Source organism: Rhinoderma darwinii, chromosome 1 (genome assembly GCF_050947455.1).
Source record: "Rhinoderma darwinii isolate aRhiDar2 chromosome 1, aRhiDar2.hap1, whole genome shotgun sequence".
In the NCBI taxonomy this organism is placed as follows: Eukaryota; Metazoa; Chordata; class Amphibia; order Anura; family Rhinodermatidae; genus Rhinoderma; species Rhinoderma darwinii.
The window spans coordinates 262,683,626-262,698,970 of record NC_134687.1 but is presented as its reverse complement, the minus strand read 5'-3'; the positions used below and the strand labels follow the sequence as shown (position 1 = coordinate 262,698,970).

Genomic DNA, 15,345 nt, shown 5'->3' with positions numbered 1-15,345 from the left:
CCATCCCATGCTACAGGATCAAACGCGGAGAAGAGGAAGGATTTGGGTTCATCCTCTTGTGGCACAACGCACCTCCAAAGGGCACTTTCATACCCTCTATGATGACCTCCGCCGTCACCCAGACAAATTTAGGTCGTTTTGCCGCATGTCTGTGGCCACGTTTGATATTCTACTGGAGGATATTCGTACAGGAATCACCTACCGGAACACAAACATGCGGTAATTATTGTTTTACAATAGTAGACATTGGGTCGTATGGAATCTCTGCTGATGCACGCATATTTCGCACATCCAGAATAGGCCATCTTCTTATGAGCAATCAACTTTCTGTGCCTGAACCGAGCATCCTCCCTGGCTCCAGCGGACCACCAGTCGTTGCAGATGAGGGTTTTGGGCTGACAAGCCAAGTAATGCGTCCATTTGCAAGAAGGGGCTTGGATGGCCATAGGCGCATCTTCAATTACCGACTAAACAGAGCTCGAGGATGTGTTGAATGTGCGTTTGGTATAATGTCAAACAAATGGAGGGTCTTTCTCACAATGCAAATGACGCCGCAGAATGTGACCCGTGTCATACAAGCGTGTGTAGTTCTTCATAACTTTACACGCATACATGATGCAAGTTTTGATGCTGAATATATCCTAAGAAATGCTACCACATCAACCATTGTGCGACAAATTCCACTAGGGAGGGCACAAACATCTGGTATCCGAGTGCGTGAAATATTTGCTGAATATTTTTACAGCCCTGCAGGAGCACTACCATGGCAGGACGATTCTATGTGAACGGTGGCATAGTTGAGAATATTCTCGAAATAGATCATTAGTGAGGCCAATGTATTTTGTTTTGGGTGGGATTGTAGTATTAGGGACTCGCAATACATGAGGACCCTTGACGTGGGTTGCGAGCTTATATCTTTTGGGGTTTCGCCGTAGTATTTAGCAGGCAAACACGTAATTGTATGTGAAGCACATTGCCAATTCCAATGTTCTCTAATACAATCACAAATGTCCTTTATGCGTCCAATATGATAGCACTGCACGGCCGCATAGAAGTCGATTTTGATTCGAGCAAAACCACAAAAGATACACTAATACGTCAATTATGGCATGCAACAATATTGGGCCCCGTCCACCGTGTGGAAAAGTTACATAAGGACATGATTCGCAAAGATTGTTACACAAAATAAATTTAGGGAAACACACACACTTTTTTGGTAAAACAAAACCAGACTTTATGTTGATGCCACACAAAATCAGTACATAGAACATATGTTCAACGTCAAAGAAAACATCGCACCAACATGATGCACATTTGCAAAGAATAAACCCAAACAGGCCTAACTTATAACATCAACTATGATGCAGGCACAGCACTACAACTCATGATATCGATGAGGCGGTGAGGTGTATCTGGCCATTTCAGCACCACTATGCTGTCCATGGGCCTGCAGAGGATGTTCCTCAACAGCATAGTCGTGCTGATGCTGCGTCTGATAGCCGTGAGGTGGGGCCTGTGGAAAGCTTTCCACCGGTCGGCTGTAGCCAGGGAAATGACGCTCACGCCCAGGCACAGGAGACATGCGTGACGGCATTGGGCGGTAGTAATGTTGGCGTGGCAAGGGGGTGGCAGGCTGGGATGGGCCAGGTGCATTGAAGACCACCGACAGCTCCGGCAATCCATGCCAATGCTCAATTGCGTTGAAGCACTGGCGTAAATTGTTTGGAGGTGTGACACAGTCAATCAGGGTGATAATGGAGGACTGGAGCCGCGCCATCCGATGGTCGGGTACCTTCCGCAGTAACGGGGCTATAATGCGGCCAAAGGCGTCACAGGCGTCCTCGTCTGCGCCTGGCTGCTGCGGTGGTTTCACGAGGTACGTCCGGTGGCACCTGTGGTTGGCTGGATGCCTGTGGGGCTGGTTCGGGAGCTGTCGGCTCTGGTGTTAAGGGCAGCAGGGGATTTTCGTCTTCTGGCGCGTGCGGCTCTTCATGGGCAGGCTCCTCTTCTGTGTCTTGCAGATTGTCATTGCTTCTATAATACAAATGTAGAGTGATTAGTAACATTGCCACAAGGGACAAACACCCTGTTTGGATTAAATGACATGTGAACACAGACATTTCTTAAAGGTACAGTATGATTACTTACGGTCGCATCTTCATGATGTCCTTGAGGAACATGAGCTGCTGGGTGTACATGTGCTTCCTTTTTTTGGTTGCACCGTCACCACTTCGGCCTCTGGCCCATATTCCCGGCGGAATTGATCCCAGGTGCTCCTCCACCGGGTCTTCACATCATCTACTGTACAAAGGATTATTTAAAAAAATGGTCAGTCATGAGGTTACATAACCCAAATCTCCACTTGTTGGAAATTTTGTCATTCCGTTACACACCAAGATACATTACACAAGCTCAATGATGCTGTGACACACCCGCTACGTTGGGCATTTTGAAAATGTTAACACAAGGACACACTACAGCATGTGTGTTTTACATGACATCTATAAAGCAATGTACTTACCAATGCTCTTTCTGTCGCGTGTGCTGCCTTTAGCCCACTCCTGGCTGAAGTGTCTGCGCGATGTGATCCCATACCACTTCTTTGCCCGTGCGGTCGTGGTATGCCTCTGCCCGCGTGTCCCACAACTCTGGCCTCTCCTGGACAAGGCAGATGAGTTTGCCCACATCACAAACCTTAGGCATGGCTGCAGTTGTCCCTGTCCAGCTCAGTATGTGCCAAACAAGTGCAAAGCAACTTCCTGGTTTGTGCTTGTTTGGACAAGTTTTCAAACTCATTTACATACACTTAACAAGTCTTGCGTGAAAAACGCATGTCCCACGGAAGTGCTTCCGTGTGTCATGCGTGATTTTCACGCACCCATTGTCTTCAATGGGTGCGTGATGCGCGAAATACGCACAAAGAACGGACATGTCGTGAGTTTTAAGCAGCGGACACACGCTGCGTGAAAATCACGGACTTTCTGAACTGACCCATAGACTAATATATGTCCGTCCGAGGCGCGTGAAAATCACGCGCGTTGCACGGACGTATATCACGTTCGTCTGAATAAGCCCTTACCGTGTTTTGAGGTGCGGTTTTCGACCGTGCGGTAAATACACCCTTATGTAGTACTACAAATAATCTAGGTGTAGCCCTGGAGTAAGGCCAAATGCACACAGTACGTATTACAAATGCAGATTTCCCGCGCAGATTTTCCTGCGTTAAATCCGCAATGCAATAAAGTACCAGCAAAGTAAATGAGATTTCAAGTAATCTCATCTACACGCTGCAGAATGTTTCCACATGTAAATTGACCTGCGGTGCGTATTTAAAAATCTGCAACATGTCAATTTATCTTGCGTTTCTGCCTGCGAACTGTATCTGATAAGTTTATTTATAAAAAACGCACCAAAATCCGCAGCATAAAACCGCACCTCAAAATGCATAAAAAACTATTATGTGCGGACTTTACCTGTACAATTAGTTGCGTTTACCTGCAGTTTTGACGGATCAAATGAGGCAATCCATGAATACACCATGAGGGTCAATGCACACGATACATATTACGTGCGGTTTTGCAGCGCGTAATTGTGTGTGGGAAAACCGCAGCATAATACAGTACCAGCATAGTCAATGAGATTCCAGGAAATCTCATGTACACGCTGCAGTATTTTTCTGCACGTAAACTGACTTGCAGTGCGGATTTTAAAATCCGCAGCATGTCAATTTATCTTGCGTTTCCGCTTGCAAATTGGATCTGCCTAGTGCTATGGAAAATTGCACAAAACCTACAGCATGAAAATGCGCCAAAAAATGCATCAAGACGTAAAAAAAGCATCGCATAACGTACAATTGGGTGCGGTTTTTACCTGCGAATTTCCCACATATTGCTGCGGTTTTGGTGCGTTTTTTCTAGAGCAATATACACAATGTGTGCATGTAGCGAAGGTGTGCAACTTAAAGAGGTTTTCCCATGAAGGACATTTATGACATATGCACAGGATATCAAGAAAAAAAGGATTTTTGAAGCAGCACTAATCCCGAGTATGATGCGGTGCACGCTGTCAAGCCAGGCAAACCCACTCCGGCACGATGTAAATTTCAAAGAAGTAGTAGGACAACAGCACACGTCTTCAAATCATCAAAGTGGTTTTATTGTAAAGACATCCACAAACGACAGGCAACGTTTCGACCCATAGTGAGTGAGGGGTCTTTGTCAAGCCTAACATCATGTCTAAAAACATTGTTATAAATAGGTGAATACAAATGATCACATGGTCCATTCCAACCAGTGAAAATCGTGAACCTGGTCTCCCAGGTGAAGCATACATTAGTCTTAATGATATTCTTCAACTAGTTATATAATCCTCAAAAAAGTGTAAAAATGCAACATACAATACATCTTCAATACATCATCAACAACAACATGTCAGTCACTGTTGTTGAAATGGAAAAATGAAGGAGGGAAGTTCACCACACTCCAGGTTCCAGTTACGATCCTAGAGCGCTACTGCGCATACTCCGCAATCAGTCGTCTCTGCTGCACAAATAGAAACCAGCATTTGATCAAAAAAGAATCACAATCGAATATATGTAGATATAATAATATCCTCAATCATGACAAGAATCCATCGAAATGTAGCTATATTTCTATGCAATTTGAGGCAAACTCAATTCGGTTGTTATGGACGCCTTCACTAAGTGATGATAAGTCACGTGTGAATAGGTCTCCGAAGAGTCAGAAAAAGGGGGAAGAGGTCAGGTTATTACTGCTTCATAATATCGATCACAAAGTGATAATATCATCAAATAATTTATTGTGTTAAATCGCCTACATAAATTAGATCACTGAAGTGACCAAAAAAAACTTTTTGGGGAATGCTCGTAACATCTGTCCGACGACTTACATCAGACAATTATACCGCAAAAGAAACACAAGATTATAGAATGATGATCAAGCATCATCTGTGTCCTCCCTATTAGGGTCCCTCTAACCTCAAAATCAATGCACAAAAATGAATCTAGAATATAAGATAATACCTGGACTTTGAGATCCCATTGCTGTTTTTAACATTTTTTTATTAACAATGTACACATGATGGGTGATTTCTTGGATAAATTTTATTGCATCTATTTTTCATCTTCCTGTTATCATGATGTCTTTCTAAACATATTTTTAATATTTCTTACAGTTTGAGAATATTCTTGATGGAGGCTTATTCACCACACACCAGCGGATGTATGACCAGAATGAAGATTATAATGGCTCCTCTCATGTTTGCATCCATCGGGAGTTTTTGTGCATTGATTTTGAGGTTAGAGGGACCCTAATAGGGAGGACACAGATGATGCTTGATCATCATTCTATAATCTTGTGTTTCTTTTGCGGTATAATTGTCTGATGTAATTCGTCGGACAGATATTACGAGCATTCCCCAAAAAGTTTTTTTGGTCACTTCAGTGATCTAATTTATGTAGGCGATTTAACACAATAAATTATTTGATGATATTATCACTTTGTGATCTATATTATGAAGCAGTAATAACCTGACCTCTTCCCCCTTTTTCTGACTCTTCGGAGACCTTTTCACACATGACTTATCATCACATAGTGAAGGCGTCCATAACAACCGAATTGAGTTTGCCTCAAATTACATAGAAATATAGCTATAGTTCGATGGATTCTTGTCATGATTGAGGATATTATTATATCTACATATATTCGATTGTGATTCTTTTTTGATCAAATGCTGGTTTCTATTTGTGCAGCAGAGACGACTGATTGCGGAGTATGCGCAGTAGCGCTCTAGGATCGTAACTGGAACCTGGAGTGTGGTGAACTTCCCTCCTTCATTTTTCCATTTCAACAACAGTGACTGACATATTGTTGTTGTTGATGATGTATTGAAGATGTATTGTATGTTGAATTTTTACACTTTTTTGAAGATTATATAACTATTTGAAGAATGTCATTAAGACTAATGTATGCTTCACCTGGGAGACCAGGTTCACGATTTTCACTGGTTGGAATGGACCATGTGATCATTTGTATTCACCTATTTATAACGATGTTTTTAGACATGATGTTAGGCTTGACAAAGACCCCTCACTCACTATGGGTCGAAATGTTGCCTGTCGTTTGTGGATGTCTTGACAATAAAACCACTTTGATGATTTGAAGACGTGTGCTGTTGTCCTACTACTTCTTTGAAATATCCACAGGATATGTCATAAATGTCATAGATGCGGGTCCCACCTCTGGGACCCGCACCTTTCTCTAGAACGGGCCCCCCTAAACCCCGTTCAGCCGCTGTGTGTTGTGGCTGAATGAGGTGTTTTCCGACCATGAAAAACGTTATATGGTCGTGAGTTACGTAAACAGCGTAACTCGCTGAGCTACGCTGTTTCCGTAACTACCATTACGTTTTATGAGACTTACGGAAACAGCATAGCTCAGCGAGTTAAGCTGTTTACGTAACTCACGACCATATAACGTTTTTCATGGTTGGAATTTACCTCATTCAGCCGCAACACAGAGCGGCTGAACAGAGTTTAGGGTACCCCGTTCTGGAGATAGGTGCGGGTCCCAGAGGTGGGACCCGCATCTATGACATTTATGGCATATCCTGTGGATATTCCAAAAGAAATAGTAGGACAACAGCATTTATTATTGAGATCATAGGGATCTTAATGGGGAAGTCACAAGTGGCGATCGATAATCAATTTATAGTCTTGTGTTTATTTTGCGGTATAATTGTCTGATGCATATCATCGGACAGATATTACGAGCATTCCCTTAAATATTTTTGATCACTTCAGTGATCTAATTCATGTAGGCGATTTAACACAGTAGATTATTTGAAGATCTTATCACTTTGTGATCCATATTATTAGTTAGAGGCAGATATAACCTGCCCTTTCTCCCTTTTTTCATTGTTTCTTCGGACACCTAGTCACATGTGACTTATCGTCACTTAGTGATGGCGTCCTTGACAACTGAATTGATTTCATCCCAAATTGTTTATATATATATATATAGTTGCAATTACACCATGTGGAGCGATGGATTCTCGCCATAAGAGGAATGATCGAGGATATTGTCTCGTCTATAGTCACTCGATTATGATATTCTTCTTGGTTAAATGCTTGTTTTCATTGTGCCGCAGAGATACACTGATTGCGGAGCATGCGCAGTGGCGTCCTAGGATCGTAACTGGAACCTGGAGTGTTGTGAACTTCCCTCCTTCGTTTTCCACTATAAAAACAACGATTGATGTATTGATATTAACCCCTTCCCGACATTTGCCGTACATGTACGTCATGGAAAGCATTGACTTCCCGCAAAATGCCGTACATGTACGTCAAATGTTTGGCACCGGCTCAGCTGCCATCATCACCGGATCTCAGCTGTATCTTACAGCTGACATCCGACTGTAACGGCGGGGACCGAAATTAGCTTCGATCCCTGCCATTAACCCCTTAAGTGCAGCGCTCAAACGCGATCGCTGCACTTAAGGTGTTTGCAGCTCATCGGAGCCCCAGCAATGAAATTGCCGGGGTTCCGGTGGCTGCAATGGCAACCGGAGGCCTAATACTGGCCTCCCGGTCTGCCTAGCACCGAAGCCGGTCAAGATCCGCCCGGCGGCGGAGTCTGATCGGCTTCCGTAGCTGCTGGCAAGATGGCGCCGGGTCAGGAGCTGATCCGGCGTCATCAGCGGTGGAGGTCAGCTGTACTGCACAGCTGACATCCACCTGTAACGGCAGGAACCGGAGCTAGCTCCGATCCCTGCCATTAACCCCTTCGATGCAGCAATCGAAAGCGATTGCTGCATCGTAGCGGTTACTAGCAGATCGCCAGCCCTGACAGGCAATCGGGACTGGCGACTGCTGTTATGGCAACAGGAGACACAATGGTCTCCTGCTCTGCCATTACGGAAGCCGATTTAGGCCCCGCCGGGAGGCGAAGCCTAATCGGCTTGCTGTCAGTGAATGACTGACAGATCTAATACATTGCACTACATAGGTAGTGCAATGTATTAGAAAAAAAAAAATCTGACCGTTGGACCTTCAAGTCCCCTAGTGGGACTTGAAGAAAAGTGTAAAAAAAGTGTAAAAAAGTGTAAAAAAAAGTGCAAAAAATAAAAGTTTGAAAACAATAAAAGTTTCAAGTAATCAAATAAAACACAATCCCCCTTTTACTCTTATCAAGTCCTTTATTATTGAAAAATAATAATAAACCATATGTATTTGGTATCGCCACGACCGTAACGACCTGAGGTATCAAAATATTGTATTATTTATTGCACGCGGTGAACAGCGTAAAAAAAACGTTACCAGAGTTTCTGTTTTTTAGTCACTTTGCCCTACAAATATTAGAATAAAAAGTGATCAAAAAGTCGCACGTATCCAAAAATGGTACCTATAAAAACTATAGCTCGTCCCGCAAAAAATAAGCCCTCATACACCTCCGTCGACAAAAAAATTAAAACGTTATGGTTCTCACAACTTGGCGACAGAAAAAAAATACATTCTTTTTACAAAAGTAATTTTATTGTGAAAAAAGTTGTAAAACATAAAAAAAATGCTATAAATTAGGTATCGCCGGAATCGTACGGACCTGCAGAATAAAGTTAACATATAATTTATAACGCATGGTGAACGCTGTATAAAAAAAAACGAAAAAAGCTGTGCCAGAATTGCATTTTTTTGTTTACCTGGCATCCCAAAAAATAGGATAAAAGGTGATCAAAAAGTCACATGTACCCCAAAATGGTACCAATAATAACTACAGCTCGTCCCGCAACAAACCAGCCCTCATACCACTACGTCTATGAAAAATAAAATTAGTTATGGCTCCAATAAGTCAGGAAATAAAAAAATATGCAGTTGTGCCCGAGGGGAACATTTCTTCTGTTTGAAGAGGCGATTTATCAAGGACCTAAAATTAGGGAACCAGGAAAGGGAGGGCCCAAACATATCCGCTGGAAGCGACGGTGCCCGTATTATACCAGGACAACACTTCCCAGCAAAATTCCTCAAACTACAAAGGTGAAGAGTGTGGACCAAAAGGGGGATAAGAAATTACACCATATATCAGTGCGACACTGGCATGTGCATCCCATTTTCACTCTGCAACATCGAGTGAACACTAATTTCTACAAAACACCTGCAGGGTTAAAATGCTTACTACACCCCTTGGTAAATGCATTGAGGGGTGTCGTTTCCAAAATGGGGTCACTTTTGGGGGGTTTCCACTGTTTTGGGCCCACAGGCGCCCAGAAACCAATCCAGCAACATCTGCACTCCAAATGGCGGTCCATTCCTTCTGAGCCCTGCCGTTTGCCCAAAGAGCAGTTTATGACCACATATGGGGTATTGCCGTACTCGGGAGAAATTGATTTACAAATTTTGAGTTCTTTTTTTCCTTTATTTGTTGAGAAAATGAAAAAATTTGCGCTAAAGCTACGTCTTATTGAAGAAAAAGGACTGTTTTTATTTTCACTGCCTAATTCTAATAAATTCTATGAAACATCTGTGGGGTCAAAATGCTTACTACACCCCTAGATGAATTCCTCAAGAGGTGTAGTTTCCTAAATGGAGTCCCTTTTTGGGCGTTTTCATTGTTTTGTCCCCTCAGGGGCTTTGCAAATGTGACCTGGCCTCCGCAAACCATTCCTGCTAAATGTGATCTCAAAAAGCCAAATAGTGCTCTTTCCCTTCTAAGCCCTGCCGTGTGTCCAAACAGCCGTTTATGACCACATGTGGGGTATTGTTTTACTCGGGAGAAATTGCTTTAGAAATTTTGTGGTGCTTTTTCTCCTTCAGTCCTTGTGGAAATGAGAAAAAATTAGCTAAACCTAGATTTTTTTTGAAAAAATTTAGATTATCATTTTCACAGCCTACTTCAAATAATTTATGCAAAAAACCTGTGGGGTCAAAACGCTCACTATACCCCTAGATAATTTCCTCAATGGGTGTAGTTTCCGAAATGGGGTCACTTGTGGGGGGTTTCCACTGTTTTGTCCCCTCAGGGGCTTTGTAAATGTGACATGGCCTCTCAAACCATTCCTGCTAAATTTGAGCTCCAAAAGCCAAACGGCGCTCTTTCCCTTCTAAGCCCTGCCGTGTGTCCAAATATCCATTTATTACCACATGTGGGGTAGTGTTTTACTCGGGAGAAATTGCTTTACAAATTTTGCGATGCTTTTTCTCCTTTAGTCCTTGTGGAAATGAGAATAAATTAGCTAAACCTACATTTTCTTTGAAAAAATTTAGATTATCATTTTCACAGCCTACTTCAAATAATTTATGCAAAAAACCTGTGGGGTCAAAACGCTCACTATACCCCTAGATAATTTCCTCAATGGGTGTAGTTTCCGAAATGGGGTCACTTGTGGGGGGTTTCCACTGTTTTGTCCCCTCAGGGGCTTTGTAAATGTGACATGGCCTCTCAAACCATTCCTGCTAAATTTGAGCTCCAAAAGCCAAACGGCGCTCTTTCCCTTCTAAGCCCTGCCGTGTGTCCAAATATCCATTTATTACCACATGTGGGGTAGTGTTTTACTCGGGAGAAATTGCTTTACAAATTTTGCGATGCTTTTTCTCCTTTAGTCCTTGTTGAAATGAGAAAAAAAATCGCTAAACCTACATTTTCTTTGAAGAAATGTTGATTTTAATTTTCACGGCCTACTTCCAATAATTTCTGTAAAAAACCTGTGCGGTCAAAATGCTCACTACACCCCTAGATAATTTCCTTGAGGTGTCTAGTTTCCCAGATGGGGTCACTTTTGGGGGATTTTCACTGTTTTGGCACCGCAAGAGCCCTTCAAACCTGACATGGTGCTTAAAATATATTCTAACAAAAATAAGGCCCCAAAATCCACTAGGTGCACCTTTGCTTCTGAGGCCGGTGCTTCAGTCCAGTAGTACTCTACGGCCACATGTGGGATATTTCCTAAAACTGCAGGAACTGGGCAACAAATATTGAGTTGCATTTCTCTGGTAAAACCTTCTGTGTTATAAAAAAAATTGTATTAAAAATTTATTTCTGCAAAAAAATATGAAATTTGTAAATTTCACCTCTACTTTGCTTTAATTCCTGTGAAATGTGTAAAGGGTTAAGACATTTTCTAAATGCTGTTTTGAATACTTTGAGGGGTGAAGTTTTTAAAATGGGGTGACTTTTTGGGGGTTTCTAAAATATAAGGCCCTCAAAACCACTTCACAACTGAACTGGCCCCTGTAAAAATAGCCTTTTGAAATTTTCTTTAAAATGTGAGAAATTGCTGCTAAAGTTCTAAGCCTTGTGAGGTCATAGAAAAATAAAAGGATGTTCAAAAAACGATGCCAATCTAAAGTAGACATATGGGGGATGTTAATTAGCAACAATTTTGTGTGGTATAACTGCCTGTCTTACAAGCAGATACATTTAAATTGAGAAAAATGCTAATTTTTGCAATTTTTCACTATATTTTCGTGTTTTTCACAATTAAATACTGAATGTATCGACCAAATTTTAGCACTATCTTAAAGTCCAATGTGTCACGAGAAAACAATCTCAGAATCGCCCGGATAGGTGAAAGCATTTCAACGTTATTACCACATAAATTGAAACATGTCAGGTTTGAAAAATGAGGCTCTGTCAGGAAGGTCAAAAGTGGCTAAAGAGGGAAGGGGTTAATGATGGATTGAAGATGTATTGTATGTTGTACTTTTACACTTTTGGATTATTATATAACAAGTTGAAGATCGTCATTAAGACTAATGTATGCTTCACATGGGAGACCGGGTTCACGATTCTCACTGGCTGAAACGGACCATGTGATTACTTGTATTCACCTATTTAAAACGATGTTTTTAGACATGATGTTAGGCTTGACAAAGACCCCTCACTCACTATGGGTCGAAATGTTGCCTGTCTATTGTTGATGTCTTGACAATAAAACCACTTTGAAGATTTGGAGACGTGTGCTGTTGTCCTACTATTTCTTTTGGAATTTACATCATTCCGGAGTGGGTTTGCCTGGCTTGACAGCATGCACCGCACCAGATTCGGGACTTGTGCTGCTTCAAAAATCCTTTTTTTCTTGATATCCTGTGGATATTTCATAAATGTCTCTCGTGGGAAAACCCCTTTAACCCTTTCCCGACATTTGACGTATCCATACGCCAAAGTCAGGTAGGGAAAGTATGGAACGGGCTCACGGAGTGAACCCGCTCCATACGATGCCGGTGTCGGCTGTATGTTACGAGCGTTCCCGCTTGTTTAACTCGTTAAATGCTGCGGTCAATAGCGACCGCAGCATTTAAATCGTTAGAAAGAGGGGGGCGACCCCCTCTAACAGCTCATCACGCCCCCCGCAATGCAATCGCGGGGGGGGGGGGGGCGATGGTTGCTATGGCTGCCTAGGGGCTTAATAGAAGCAGGGCTTAATAGAAGCCTATTAGAATCACGATATACTGCAATACATTAGTATTGCAGTATATCGTGCAAGCGATCTAACGATCGCTGGTTGAAGTCCCCTAGTGGGACTAATACAAAAAGTAAAAATGAGTAAAAAAAGTAACCAAATATACAACTCAGCTCTCTACTCACTGACATATCTCAACAAGGAGATGAACAACCGGAGCAGGTAAAGAAGAGGTGAAATCCTCAACACAAAAAAATAATAATTAAAACTTCAAAAAAAGACCTTTTTCCATTTCCCCCCTAGAGCATAGTAAAAAAATAAATAAATAAACATAATTGCTGCGTCCGTAAAAGTCTGAACTATTACAATATATAATTCTTTAACCCGCACGGTGAACACCGTAAAAAAAAATTGTAAATAAAAAGTGATCAAAACATCGCATTTACCCCAAAATGGTATAATTTTAAACTACAGCTTATCCCGCAAAAAATAAGCCCTCATACCACTTAATCGACGGAAAAATAAAAAAGCTGTGGCTCTTGGAATTTGGCGACACAAAATAAATTTTAGCTTTTACACTTAGGTTTTTGCTTATAAAAGTAGTAAAATATAGAAAAAACTATATATATTTCGTATCGCCGTAATCGTATTGACCCACAGAATAAAGTTGACATGTTGTTTTAATTGCAGAGTGAATTCCGTAAAAACACACAAAAAACAATGGAGGAATTGCTGTTTTTTTCATTTTCTAACCCACAAATAATTTTTTTCCTGCTTCCTAGTACATTATATGGCACAATAAATGTTGCTACGAAAAACTACAACTCATCCCGCAAAAATCAAGCCCTCATAGTACTATACAGACGGAAAAATAAAAAAGTTATGGCTTTTGGAAGGTGGGGAGGAAAAAACTAAAATGAAAATCTGAAAAAGGGCTGCGGCGGGAAGGGGTTAAAGAGGCTCTGTCATCACATTATACGTGGCCTATCTTGTACATAATGTGATCGGCGCTGTAATGTAGATTACAGCAGTGTTTTTTCATTTAGAAAAACAATCATTTTTGACGGAGTTATGACCTATTTTAGCTTTATGCTAATGACTTTCTTAATGGAGAACTGGGCGTGTTTTACTTTTTGACCAAGTGGGCGTTGTGGAGAGAAGTGTATGACGCTGATCAATCAGCGTCATACACTTCTCCCCATTCATTTACACAGCACATAGTGTTCTTACTAGATCACTATGTGCAGCCACATACACACACATTAACTTTTCTCAAGTGTCCTGACAGTGAATAGACATCACTACCAGCCAGGACGTGATGTCTATTCAGAATCCTGACACTTCGGTAACGTTTGTGTGAGATTTACAGCAAGGCAAGCGTAATCTTGCCAGATTATGCTGTAAACTGTAATTTAAAACGAGATTACGCTTGCCTTGCTGTAAATCTCACACAAACGTTACCCGAAGTGTCAGGATTCTGAATAGACATCCCGTCCTGGCTGGTAGTGATGTCTATTCACTGTCAGGACACTTCAGTAACGTTAATATGTGAGTAAGTAACTGCACATAGTGATCTAGCAGTTGTCCATTAAGAAAGTCATTAGCATAAAGCTAAAATAGGTCATAAATCGTTTTTCTAAATAAAAAACACTGCTGTAATCTACATTACAGCGCCGATCACATTATGTACAAGATAGGCCACTTATAATGTGGTGACAGAGCCTCTTTAAGGGAGGAAAAATATGACATACAGTTAGGTCCAGAACTATTTGGACAGTGACACAAGTTTTGACATTTTAGCTGTTTACCAAAATTTATTGAATATACAGTTATATAATCAATATGGGGTTAAAGTGAGGACTCTCAGCTTTAATTTGAGGGTATTCACATCCTAATTTGAGGAAGGGTTTTTGGAATTACAGCTCTTTAACCCCTTCATGACCGAGCTCATTTTGGCCTTCATGACCAGCCCCATTTTTTTCAAATCTGACTTGTGTCACTTTATGTGGTAATAACTTCGGAATGCTTTTACCTATCTGAGGGTATGTGCACACGTAGTGACCAAAAACGTCTGAAAATACGGAGCTGTTTTCAAGGGAAAACAGCCCCTGATTTTCAGACGTTTTTTGAGCAGCTCGCGTTTTTCGCAGCGTTTTTTACGTACGTTTTTGGAGCTGTTTTCATTGGAGTCTATGAGAAAACGGCTACAAAAACGACCAAAGAAGTGTCATGCACTTCTTTTGACGAGGCTGTATTTTTATGCGTCGTCGTTTGACAGCTGTCAAACGACGACGCGTAAATGACAGGTTGTCTGCACAGTACGTCGGCAAACCCATTCAAATGAATGGGCAGATGTTTGCCGAAGTATTGTAGCCCTATTTTCAGACGTAAAACGAGGCATAATACGCCTCGTTTACGTCTGAAAATAGGTCGTGTGAACCCAGCCTAAGCGATTAGACTGTTTTCTCATGACATATTGTACTTTATGTTAGTGAAAACATTTGGTCGATAACATTCATTGCTTATTTGTGAAAAACACCAAAATGTAGAGAAAATTTGAAGAAATGAATGATTTTTCGAATTTTAAATGTATCTGCTTGTAAGACAGATAGTTATACCACAGAAAGTAACATTTCCCATATGTATTTCCAAACTTTATGTTTGCATCAATTTTTGAACATCCCTTTATTTTTCTAGGACGTTACAAGGCTTAGAACTTTAGCAGCAATTTCTCACATTTTTAAGAAAATTTCAAAAGGCTATATTTTCAGGGACGAGTTCAGTTCTGAAGTGGTTTTGAGGACCCTATATATTAGAAACCCCCATAAAACACCCCATTTTGAAAACTGCACCCCTCAAAGTATTCAAAACAGCATTCAGAAAGTGTTTTAACCCTTTAGGCGGTTTACAGGAATTGAACCAAAGTAGAGGTGA

At 41.3% G+C, this 15,345-nt stretch overlaps 1 long non-coding RNA gene across 1 annotated transcript in view; it reads right to left on the bottom strand.

Moving 5' to 3' along the window:
- Positions 1-1,211: 1,211 nt before the first annotated feature.
- LOC142760647 (uncharacterized) overlaps positions 1,212-15,345 on the bottom strand; it is a 44,182-nt gene continuing 30,048 nt past the window's right edge. The window contains exons 2-3 of the long non-coding RNA XR_012883335.1: positions 2,149-2,301; positions 1,212-2,034 (exon numbers count right to left, since the gene is read on the bottom strand). This is a non-coding gene — a long non-coding RNA (uncharacterized LOC142760647). The remainder of the gene's footprint in view (positions 2,035-2,148; positions 2,302-15,345) is intronic.